This window comes from Typopeltis vanoorti, chromosome 18, assembly GCF_054136105.1.
Source record: "Typopeltis vanoorti isolate ZY-2024b chromosome 18, IOZ_Tvanoo_1.0, whole genome shotgun sequence".
NCBI lineage: Eukaryota > Metazoa > Arthropoda > Arachnida > Uropygi > Thelyphonidae > Typopeltis > Typopeltis vanoorti.
The window spans coordinates 39962978-39976098 of record NC_143566.1 but is presented as its reverse complement, the minus strand read 5'-3'; the positions used below and the strand labels follow the sequence as shown (position 1 = coordinate 39976098).

The window sequence follows — 13121 nt, the reverse complement described above, 5'->3', positions numbered from 1 at the left end:
TAATTTAGAAATTCTAAAAAGAATTTTACTTGTATGACTATTGTGCACAGCTTTTGTAAGCTGGGTTTCATGGGGATCCTGATATGGTAGAGAGGATTCAGGCATAACCCACCAAGCTCTTGAAAGGTCTGTGAAATGTTCCCTATGAAGATAAGCTGAAAGTGTATTTGTTGCAAAGTTTAGTTAAAGGGATTCTGTAAGATCGACACAAAAGAAAATTTCAGTACTTGATGAACAGAAAAGGAACTAGGGGTTTCCTTTGGAAGTTGTGCAAGAGTGTGGTTAATAATGGTGTGCAGGCTAGTGGGTTTCCCACAATGAGTCTTCTGACTCTATGGAGATACTCATGTAATAATAATCCACTCATATTGTAAATTGAGCCCACTGCAGAAAAGTTCTGTTATTAAAAAGGAAAAAAAAAATTAAAAGGTTTCATATGCTATGCGATGCTACATTATTTAGTATACTGTGAAGGGTATTGATGTGACTGTTATAATAAAGATATCTGCATATTAACTACCAATTGCAGTAATATTAATAAGATGCCCACTTTCTACATTCTGAATTATTAAAACTAAAGATATCTTTAATCATTCTGTTTTACCATTAAATTAAGAGTTAGATCTTTCCTTTTATTATGAAAGATTCTTTTAAGTAGAGTTTCTTTTGCATAGTTATTAATTTTTTTTTAGAAAAGCAACAATAGCCAGTCTCTACTGTCAGTAATGTTTTAATTACACATTATGAATGTGTAATTAAAACTCCTTTGCTCCCTTTACCCATTATGAATGGGTAAAGGGAGCAAAGCTGTCATGATTGTCTGGAGAATGTTTCTTGAAGTTGGAAGTAAGGATTGGGTTTTGTTTTGGATTTATGACTGAAGGAGCTAGGGCTATGAGATTAGTGTATTATGCCAGTAAATTTTGCTAGATGAAAAACCAGTTTTCCAGAGGGAGGAACCGCCACCTCTTCATTTCGGCTTGAATGAAGAGGTGGCGAACACTTGAATGAATTAGCATTCCATGTTACTCATATAACAGCACCATGTAACTTCATTTATCATAGTTGATTTATTTCTTAATGTGTGGATAATTGAAGGCATACTGTAATATGTATCTATGGCTGATTAAGTGAATAGGTTATTTAGTAGATGAGTTCATTTTTGTTGTTTACTATGAGATCACCACCACCTCCTGATTACTGGAGAACTGAAGTGCCTTAAAAAAGTAACATGATTAGTCTCTAGAGTAGAATTCTAGCATTATCTAGCCTAACCATTTTACTGGTGTGCAGTTTACAAACTTGCTTGGATGGGATTTACATTTGAAAAGATCCTGAGTTTTTCTGTTTATATCAAGATTATATCTTTTTTTTAGAAAGCCACATTTTTTTTTTCTAAAGGTTTGTAAATTTCATTTTATAACTGTGAAATTTGAATCTATGGATGTATAGAATTGAGAATAAGTTGTTTAGCAGATAGATGAGTTCATTTTTGTTGTTTACTATGAGATCACCACCAACCACCCTGCTTATTGGAGAACTAAAGTGCTTTAGGTTTTCCAGTAAGGCACTTTGGTATTTGGTGGGAAAAAAAAAAAAAAATCTAGGAACATTATTTTAATTGCTGATATAGCCTACTTTCATTTAGGAATGCCCCTTTTTTGACAATGTCATTGGTTCTTTACTCAAATTTTAGGGCATTACTGAAGTGTTATAAAACTAATATATGAAGATATTAGATATTTTTCATATATTAGTTTTATAACATTTCAGTAATGCCCTAAGATTTGAGTAAAGAGCCAATGACATCGTAAAAAAAAAAAAAATGGGCACTCCTAAACGAAAGTAGGCTATATTAGCCATTAAAATAGTTTATTTTAGAGGAGTAACATGGGAATTTTCCCAGAAATAATACCTATAATCTAGGAACATTTATTTCAAACATGATTTGTAGTGAAATCTTGATAATGAAATAAAAAATGCTACAATTTAATGGAGTAATTACAGCATAAAGAGAAATAATTAAACAGCAGGTTTAATTGTTTCAATATTTTGTCTATCAGAGACATCTTCTGGAATATGTTGTTAAAATTGTAATAACACACAAAAATGCACAAGAAACAATAAGTGGAAGAAATGAAATTAAATTAAATGAAGACTAAAGTCTTATGAGGGACTAAGCGCACTCATAGAGGGTGCACTTGGCACATAGTTGTTGAGCGGGAGACCTAAGAATTAAAGATTCCCAAATCTTGGGCAATTTAATACAATCATATTTATTAAGATGAGGCTGGTTTTTTAAACCTGCTTCTCAAATGATTCTCAGAATAGTCTATCAAGTTTGTATTTATTGTGATGGAGCAGGATAGTTTTATTCCATTTGATTTTGTGTAAGTTATCCAAGGCATGGTTTGCTAAATAGGTGAAGGGAGAAGGAGAGGTAACCCTGGAAACTATGCAAAGGTAGTCAGGAAGTGAAAGATTTTTTGCATGGTGAGCGAATGGAATTGCATGTTACATATATTACATGTCATATTATATATATATAATAAAACAGTGGAGTGCTGAAATGATAAAAGTTTATTATTATTATTAAGAGACGCCTCTTGAGAGTCAGGGACTGATCGAAGGTGGCCATACTACACACACCAGCTATCATACTTCTTATTGAATTCATTCACACTGCTTACACACACAATGTTGTGGTGGAGGTGTTTCTTGTATTTATTTAGCCTGATTTTAGCATTATATGTCTGACATTATATGATAAGTTGCAAAGACAAGGAACTTTCTAACCACTTGGAATAGAGAGGGAAGGAAGTGGATCCTTAGGAGAGTGGAGAAGGGAAGCCAGCTTCAAATGGGATTTGAAAGCAATGCAGAGATTACATTTTTTTAAAGTTCTGGCTATTTTTTCTTAAGTGCCTGAGATATAGAGAATGATAATAGCATTACTGTAGTCTTTATGTTGAGAGGGATGTGAGGAGGTGGAAGGGACAGATAATTTGCAAACATTTTTGACATTGAAACTATTGGACAGAAAGGTTTGGTGAATAAAGGTGTTCCGCTATAAGGGAAGATTGGGTGTGGAACAGAGGTTGGAGGCTCTGTTGAGAAGAGTTTTGATGACACCATATTGTGGAGAAGGGGGGTGGGGGATGATGGGAAAGTTTATATATGTATTTACCTGTGTGAGTGGTTTTTTTCTGTAAACTGCAAAAGAAAGGGTTCCTCTCTTCTCCTCTGCCTCAGTCAGCACTCCAGAATCTTCACTATTGAAAAAGAAAAAAAATAACAGCTTGCTTTTTTTAGAGACTCTAATTATACATCTGCTCAATTGCATCCTTTCTTTTGCAGTGTGTTGCTCATCTGACATTTACATTATTTAATCCTCCATATAATATACAATATCTCTGTCCACCATCTACTTACACTACCTACTGTCAATTCATAGTACAGGTAACCCTCGTATAACGCGATACTTATACAACACGGTTTTAATATAACGCGTTCTACAAATTGTAGTAACCCTTGTTTAATGTGGTACTTATACAACGTGATTTTGACAAAAACACAGTCTAGAAATTGTAGTAACCCTTATCTTTTCATATATTTTTCACCGTGCGACTTAAAAATCAAATTTTATCTTCGTTAAATTTGTGTCTGCTTGTATCAGCAGGTAGTTATAAGTAGCAAATTTATATTAGGGGAAACTCCCTTTAGCATGCATGTACTTCAATTGTATACCATATAAAGTGTTTATTGTTGAAAATTGTCTTCGTTTTCTGCCAGGAAAGCACATTAAAAATCATAAGTGTGTTATCTCAAGCTGAGCACTTTATTTTCTGGTGAGTTACATGCATAATTATTTTCTGGTGAGTTGCAAATTGCATAAAAAATTTATAGTAATGGCCACAAATTGCATTGAAAAGGAAAAAATGAATATTGAAAAGAAAATTTCTCTCGAAGAAAAAAAATTAAAATCATGGATCGGTTGGAAAATGGAGAAAAACCAGTTGTTGTAAGGACTTTGAATTTAAATGAATCAACAATTCAAACACAATGAACATAAAATCCGAGCACGTGTTTATTGCTGGGTCAATGGTAAGTGCAAAGCTCATTGCTCGTGTACGCAATTTTCTAAGAGAAAAATGAAGAAATCTCTAATGATTTGGAAAGAAGATGCACTCAAAAGAAAATTCCTTTGGATGGAAGTCTTGTTAAACAAAAAACTCTCATAGTTTATAAACATTTATAATGCAGATCAGGCAGGTGTTCAATGCTGATGAATCCGGGTTATATTGGAAAAAAATGCCAAAACGCACCTATATTTCGAAAAATGAAAGATCAGCTCCTGGATTCAACGTTTCCAAAGACAGAATTACTCTACTGCTTTGTAGTAATGCATCAGGTGATTACATGACAAAACTAATGTTTATTAACTGATCCTCAAATCCTCGTGCTATGAAAGATATGCACTTATTTTTATTTTGCCTAAAACATTTATGCATTACGTGCAGTGGAGCTTAATTACAATTTGTAATTTTTAATTTTATACTATGTATTTGTGTCATAGTTTGTTTTCTTAACTTACCTGAATTAAATAAAAAAAAACAATTTTTGTTGGATATGTCGTTTATATAATTTTTTTTTTTTTTTTTTTTTTAAAAAACGATTTCGGAACATAACACGATTTATATAACGGGGCATTTCTATGGAACCTAACATCCGTGTTATACGAGGGTTACCTGTATTTGTAAATTTTGTGTATCTGATTGTAGCTGACCCACCTTCACCACAAAGATTCCTCTCATGTGATAATCCAACTCAGATCTTTTCCAGAGGGAACATTGTCCTATCTTTCTTCGAATTGCAATATGGAGGTTCTATTAGAAGAATGATTGGCTCATTGAACTTAGCATTTATTTGAAATGCTGACTTCAAACAAATGCAAATTATGCAGTTCATATCAAGAACTGCATAATATTGATTCTTTTTTTTATCTTTTGCCCCACCCCCCCCCTTTTTTTTTTGGATAAGAATAAATTAAGTCATTATGACCTGTTGTGCATCCTAAAGATCAGTTCCCATTAATGTTGTATGAATTTTTTTAATTGTTACTGCATTAATCAACTTGATCAACAGGTTCAAATTCTGCAGTTGCCCTGACTTAATCTTCTCAGTTTGCTAGCTGTTTCTTTAGTGTTGGGATTGAACCAAACATTTTATGTCACTCTATTAATAGTAAAATGTTTTCAAAGTATTAGTTAGTTAACCATATTACTAATGCAACAACAGATTTACGAATATTGAATGCTTGAACTGTTAGTCCATATCCATGCTTATGGAAATTTCTCACTTAATAACTGTTGACCAGATGGTTATCACTATGCATACTAAATTGTGATATAATGCCGAAAGAGGAAAATTATACCTCATGGAAGACATGAACAATTAACCTTAAATTTACATTGACAATTCAAAAAAAAATAAAAATAAAGAAATGAAAATTGCATTTGTGGAATTTTTCTCATTTGGTTTCTTGTTTAGTGTTGTCCAAAAAGTGGACAATATTGTTCAAACTGCTAGTTTGCAACTTGTTAGTGAGTCGTGAAATCAATTTAGCAGGCCACAACCAGCTTTCTTTGCTTAGTTGATAACACTGAGGAAATGATATGAAATAATGCTGGTTTCTGTGCCATGTGATATATATGATAACAAAAGAGTAAGATTGTATGTATTAGCATGTATATTATATATAACACTGTTTTAGTTATAGGTTGTAGTTAAATGCAGAATGTTTGGAAGTATCCAATTTATGTAATATGGTAACTTTCACATGATGTCTGCAGCATTCCCAGGAGGAATCAGTCAACCTTTAGGGATTGGTTCCTTAAGCGATTTTTTTTGCAAAAAAGTTTGTCAACATGAATCTGATTTCAGACAGGTAAAGAGTTATGATTATTTCACAATTTAGCTATTAATAACTGTGGTTTTGTTGATCATGGTCTGTTTATATAGATTCGATCTTGCAATGTTTTCAGAGCTTGTGTTTGGGTTATTTGGTTAATTGTTTTCTGCTACTTAAATGATATGGGCTGAGTTAAATGAAAATGTTGACATCCACTTTATTTTACAGTTTTGGCATTGTGAGAAGTTGATGTTGAGAAAATTTTTATTGAAGTATACTTATGTCTACAAGAAATTAGCATTTGTTGTGTTATATTTTTAAGTCCAAAATAGCATTTGTTTTTGTAATGCAAACTATTCCCTGGAATAGGTGCTGATGAATAGTTCCTGAAACACCTGTTTGTAGGCTGCCAAGTAAACAACACTTGTGTGTCACCTGACAGTGTAAGCATAACCTCTTTTTGCCATGAAAACTTGCCATCATATTCATCACATGGTATCACATTTATTTATAAATCAAAACTATTTTATTATATTAAGAGATTTTGTATAAAGAAAAGCACCATATGGTGTAACGTATTTTCTTCTGAAGTTGTTTTTTCTGTGGATCCAGCTTAAAGATCCTGTGGAACTTTAATCCTGTAGTCTGCTATTCAATCTCTAATTGGGTAGGCTTTTTTTCTTTTTTTTTTTTCCTGTTCATTGATGTATGCTATTATGGATAGCTTCTGATTTTCAGCATCTCCACATGACTTTTTCTGATTTCAACCTAATATGTAGCTTTGCCACTTACATTTCATTTTTCCTACTCACTGGTATTCTTCAGCATCCTGTCCTAGGTTTTGATATTTTTATAATCCAATATTTTAAAGAAAACTCCATGCTCTTCTTCTTCAGACATCTGTTTTCTTTCTTTCAAAATAATCTTAGAAATTTACCTCTCCTCCTCAACTTTTTAATACCCTGATCATTATTATTATTCTGGCCTCCATGGAGTCGAAAGACTCATCGTGGGAGGTCTTTCATAGGAAACAGTCTATCATATCACTCATTGACCGTTTGAATGCTCTCACCACTCTATCAGGCAATGCATTCCATGGTTCAACCACCTTCCACTCAAAGAAACCACTCCTCACCCTCTTGCTAACAGCTTCCTTTTGTAACTTCCAAGGGTAGCCCCTTGTTATCGCTCCTTCTTGCTGTTCCATCAAGTGAAAGAACTCCCCATTGTCAACCCTGTAACTACCTCTCAACAGTTTAAAAGTTTCAATCATATCACCTCTCCTTCTATCTACCAAACTCTGCAGTCCACATTCCCTCAGACAATCCTCATAACTAACATTGTACAGTGCTGAAGCTGTCTTTATCTGCTTCTGTACCTTTCTACAGTTAATTTATCCCTTTCAAATCCTGGGGACCAAGTGTGGCCTGATCAAGGCTTTATACAATGGAATGACAACTCTTTTATCTCTGCAGGTCGGCATGCTCAGGATTGCAGCAATCCTCTCGATTACCTTCACCACCATTGCAATATGTTCCCTGAATTTCAGGTTTCTATCAATCATCACCCCCAGATCTCGTCTCCCCCCCCTTCCTTCAGTACAGCTCCAACAGAGTATGCAGCCTCACATCAATGTATCCCAAACTTCAAGACTACATTTTGCTGCATTCAACTGGTACCCCCCCTATTCATTTGCCCATCCATCTAGTTTATTCAAATACCCGATAATCGGGATACTTAAGGGGTCAAAGCTATATTACTGAGAGGAGACCTCCACATAGCCTTTAAAGGAATGCAGAGAACCGACCAGGGCTTCTGACCTAATCTCCAATCCTCACCTTCTCGTGGGGCACCCTGTTAGGTATCTACCTGGATACTGAACGGATGAGGATGGGCTGGCAATTTGGGATTTAGTTGACCAAATTATATTCTTATTGGTTAAACCAAAATAAAAAAATGATGGTACAAAATGACAGAATTTCATGCTGGTTGGGGCATCGCCCAGTTAAACAAGGCCCCTATTGTTTTTGCCAAGGAACCAGGGCAAGCAGCGAAAAGTCAGCTACTGGAACAAATCTTAAAACACACCCTAACTTAACATCCAGAGTTCTAGATCGATACTATCAACATAAGAAGCCTGAATGGCAAAGAAATGATCTGAGGAATTGAATAAGTACCAGATTGACATAATAGTGGTGACAAACAAAAAAAAAAGGCAAAAACTGGTGAGATCTTTCTGAGCAATAAATACAAAATGTTATATTCAGGCAATGACATTCAAAGAAAAGGAGTAGCCAAAGTATTTAACACTAAATATGAGGCTAATCTTGAATGGCAGGCAGTCTCAAGTAGAGTGATATGGGCAAATATAAGAATGGGAAACTGGACACTGAGACTTATTTGTGTCTATTGTTCCCACAGAGGGTTCTACTAAGGCAGAAGTGGAGAAATTTTTTGAGGCTTTAGAGAAAGCAACTGAAACAAGACAATAAATAAGCAAAAGTTGGTCCTTGTTGGGGATCTAAATATCAGAGTAGGAAATGATTGTCAGACATACAAAAATATTTTGAGAAAATTTGGAGAAAAGAGCAAAGCTAATAATAATGCCAAATACCTGTTGGATTTCTGCTCAGGACATGGACTGGTTATTACTAATATCATGTTCAACATAAGAATGTGTACAAATTCACATGGAGAGAAGAGGCAAGGAATAAGAAAAGTCTCATCGACTATGTTATTGTTGATAGTGATGTTTTCTCCCTGGTGTCGGACCAGAGTGTACAGAGGATTTGAAATTGGAAGCGATCACTATTTAGTCTTCAGCAGGATAAAATTGAATTTCATATAGAAAAGAATAACATGTAAGAAAATTTTAAAGTGAATAAAAGTTGAGCAGCTCTCTTGTATGCGAACTGTAGACAAAAATACATATATTATTCAAGAAAAAATGAAAGAGTTTGAGAAAAGGAACCAAGCCTTGGAGGTTCAGTGGCAAGCCTGAAGAAAACACTGATTGATTCAGCCAGAGAGGCATGTGGTGAGGTTGTCTGCAAGGATAGAAAAATCAGAACTCCATGGTGGACACAGGAAGTTAAAGAGGCAGTGAAGGAAAAGAAGAAAGCATATCAAAACTTTCTGGCAAAGAAGTCAGCTTGTGCTCTTAGAGATTACAGAGACAAATGTAAGAAAGCTAAACAATGTGTAAAATTAGCTAAACAAAAGTCATGGGAGGACTTTGGCAAGAACATAGAAAATAAATATCAAGAAGTTGGCTAGATATTCTGGAGGTTGTTAAAGAAGCTCAGAAATGGAGGAAAGAGTGCTGTAAAAGGAATCAGATGATAAAGGTGACATGAAAACAGGAGAAAAAATATCCTTGAAGTATGGAGTAAGTACTTCGAAATTGAAGTAGAAAAAGCCATCAAAAGCCTGAAATAGGGAAAGGCAGCGGGAGTAGATGATATTCAACCAGAATGCCTAAGTATGGAAGTATAAAAGTCTTACAGTAGCTGCACTGCATAGTTTAGAAGGCCTGCACAGAGGGCCGAATTTCAGATGATTGGAGTAGAGCTCTCATTGTACCTATATATAAAAAGGGAAATAAAACTGAGTGTGAAAATTACAGAGGTATTTCTCTACTCAGTCTCCTTGGTAAGATTTATGCAAGTATACTTGAGAGACGGTTGAGAAGGATTGTGGAAGAGAAGCTTGGTGAAATACAAGCTGGATTCAGGCCAAATAGAGGCTGTCAGGATCAGATTTTCACTTTACGACAGATAATAATATAATAAATTTAGTTTAATCCTTTATCCAAGTGTGAGCAAACGAAGTTTGCACCTGAAAGTATCTTCAGGACTGGGGTAAGGTGGTACAACACCAGGGCAACTCTTTGCAAAGGTGGAGCAAGCTACCAACAACTCCTGTCTCAGTATCTCCTATAATGCAAAACACATCTCCTTGCGGATATGTCTAATGTTATGCATTAAGGGAAGGGCCACTACCCAGATTAGTTTCGACCTTTATTGAGGTCTCTTCAGTGGGAGCCAGGCCCAAGTTGAGATACCAGGCAGAAGCATTAGCAGGTCATCTCTACTATAGGAATTGCCAAATGGTGTGCCACCCTTTTTTAATAAATTACTCTGGATTTAGAGAAAGATGTTGAAATTTTATTTTTCACTTGGTTAGAGTATAACCAAGTGAAAAATAATTAATTCATTTTTTTTTTTTTTTTTAAATTTTGTTGAAAGGCTTGTTTAATTGAACTTGGTGTATTGTTGCATGTTGGAGTTTTACGGTTATATGTTCATCTTGAGCAAACATAGCTCATCTTCAGGTTTAATGAAATGAAAATAGTACAGTGAAATAATTAAATGAATTTTTAATGGTTTCAGTATTTCATCTATCACAGACATTTTTTAGATATCTTTTTGGATCTCCCTCCTCCCTATGCACAACTTGTTGGTATCATTCAGAGTTCCATTCCATCCATCCCTGTCTTTCTCAGAGTACTCCAACTTGCAATGTATCAGTCTGTCAAATGCCTTTCCAAAGTTCACAAATATCATTGTATACAAGTATCCTTTATCCAATACTTTTACCCTTTACAAACCTATAGAGAATGCTGTGTCCATCATATCAGTCCTGTATTTTCTCCCTAAACAAACTCTCCAGAATTTGAGTTCTTTCTATTCCTTAGAAACTTTTCTGTTGCAAGTCTCATTAAAATCATTAGGTCAGGGACTTTCACTGTTTCTTTTTTGCTTGTGAAATGGTACCTTATATAGTGATGTTTCCATCCTCAGTGTATAAAACACAAGGTGAGTGGGAAGTATTCCTACATAGTGGAAACTAGTACAAGTGTATGCAAATATTAGTTGTTGAATAAAATTGATATCATTTTCTTGTTTATTTAGGCAGCAATAAATGTCAAAAACTATGTAATAGTTTACTGCCTACAACTAAAGAGAACCTTATAGTTTGAAATAGTCTGTAGGGAACCTTAAAAATCATCTAATCAATGACATCATGAAGCCCTTCAGAAGTCACATTTTCTGTTAGTCCAGCATGATGATTTGCATATGTCTATGGTTTTAAATGTTTGTGACCTGAGAAGGATACAGAGATATTGTTTACTATATACTTTGTATTTAAAGTAAAAACTAGATACATTCATAGAACAGTGTAGGATATGAAATGGAATGCCAATATAATGTTATCCGCTATATTAAATATATTAAGTTTTTTTTTATTTTAGAATGGGACTATTGGTCTAATAGAAATTTAATGCTTTTAGAATTTTAGAAGAGGGAATGACGAGGAGAAAAAAAGTAATTGCTTGTTGAAATTAAGCATTCATATTTTAGTGCAGGTGGATTTGCATGTCAGAACACATGTTGATCTTGCTGAACAGCTTTATTTCTTGATCTTCACATTAACCTCCATCCTCCCCAATTTAGTATTCTTTGATCATAGTGTGAGTGATCCCAATATGCATGGAGCAAAAGGTAAAGTGGGACTGAATGAATGCAGCTTTCAGTAGGTGAATGACACTAGTGATTGGTAAGAAAGAGGAAATGTAGTGTTGTGTGGAACTGCAGATGTGAAAATGGAGTTAGTATTGAAGGTGTGTTTGAGAAGAAGGATGATGGGAAGAGTGCATGAAGATATGGAGAAGAAAGGAAGTGTAGAAGAATTGACTGGTAGGAACAACATGATTTGTAAGGAAATATGAGATTACATGGGATTTGAGCGTTATTAGAGACAGTGAAGTGGAAAAGAGAGAGAGAGAATTGGGTGTTAAGGTATGGTTATAGGGAAAAGAGTGGTGATTACGAATGGTGTAATAGCTAGGATGTGTAAGAAGACATGCCTTGAGTATGTGGATATATAGGATAAATTTCAAGGTGAAGTTGGTTGGAGATAATTTGTATTTGAGAGAGAGAGAGAGAGAGATGCAGTGTGAAGCCATGTAGATTCTAGTTAGAAAGAAGTGTGTGTGTGTGTGTGTGCATGTATGTGCACACGCATGTACAGGCAGGGAAATGAAAATTAGTGAGGCTGTGAATGCATGCTACCAGGATTGGTTTGAAATAAATCATGATGGAACAAAACACTGCATTGAATGATCTCATTGGGGACAATATAGGAGAGGTGAAGAATTCTGGCAAGTAATAAAAAAAAAGGGGGGGAGACTAGCATCTAGCTGCTTACACACTAGTGAAGAATATAGGAATAAAGAGGCAGAGTTGTGGCCTCATTAGAATTAGTTAAGATGTGGTTGACAGAGAACGATGTGCTGACTGGAATAGAATATGATGGTTATAGTATTTTTCAAAAAATACAAAGGAAAAGTGAAAGCTGAAAAATAGTGCCATTGCACAAAGGAGAATCCTTGTCAGTGGTATTCAGCTATAGGTATCAGAGATGAATACAAACCTGGATTGATGGGGAATGGAAATTTTGATAGAGAGAGCAACGTGGATTTGTTAAGCGAATATCTTGCTTTAGTGACTATGGTACACTTTACGATAGGGTAAGGAAGTGTATTGGACAAAAGTCATGCTTATGCAGTGATTTTTATGGATTTTCCTTATTTGATAGAATGCTGTATGACAAACTTCTATAGAAATTGAACAGGATGGGGATAGATAGTCTGTTAGCCTCCTAGTTACAGGGATGGCTAATGATGAGACTCATTATCCACCAATATCTTATAAGAGAAAGATAACAAGTGTGATGCTACATTGTCGTGTTTTGTGGCTGCTGGTGTTTAATTTATATGTTTACGGTATAGGTCATTGTTTAATGAGATGCAGTCATTTGCTAAACGATGCTAAATTTGGAAGATCAATGTCAGGAAGCACAGAGTGATGTTACAAGAAGATTTGAATAGGTTGGTACTTTGGACTGAAGAATGGGGATATAATTTCAGCATTGCTGAGTGTAAAGTCATGCCATGCAAGAGAAGGAACAAGGTTAATTATTTTGGAGGAACTTTGCTCCAGGAATTGGAGGTGGCTGGGGATTAGGGGAGGGATTGGTGGATCAGGAGTTGAAGTTCAGTGGAAAGGCACAGAAGTTATGAAATAAGCTGCTATAATGTGAAGGAATCTAATAAGGAAGTGATAGCTTCACTATATATAATGCACCAATCAGGGCAAATTTAGATTTGTGCACAAATGTCCTGGATATTTGAGTGATAAGAAAACCT

At 35.0% G+C, this 13121-nt stretch overlaps 1 protein-coding gene across 1 annotated transcript in view; it reads left to right on the top strand.

Moving 5' to 3' along the window:
* The window catches only part of kis (chromodomain helicase DNA binding protein kismet), a 945984-nt gene that overhangs the window by 2160 nt on the left and 930703 nt on the right, over positions 1–13121 (top strand). The gene's annotated exons all lie outside the window — the stretch shown is intronic.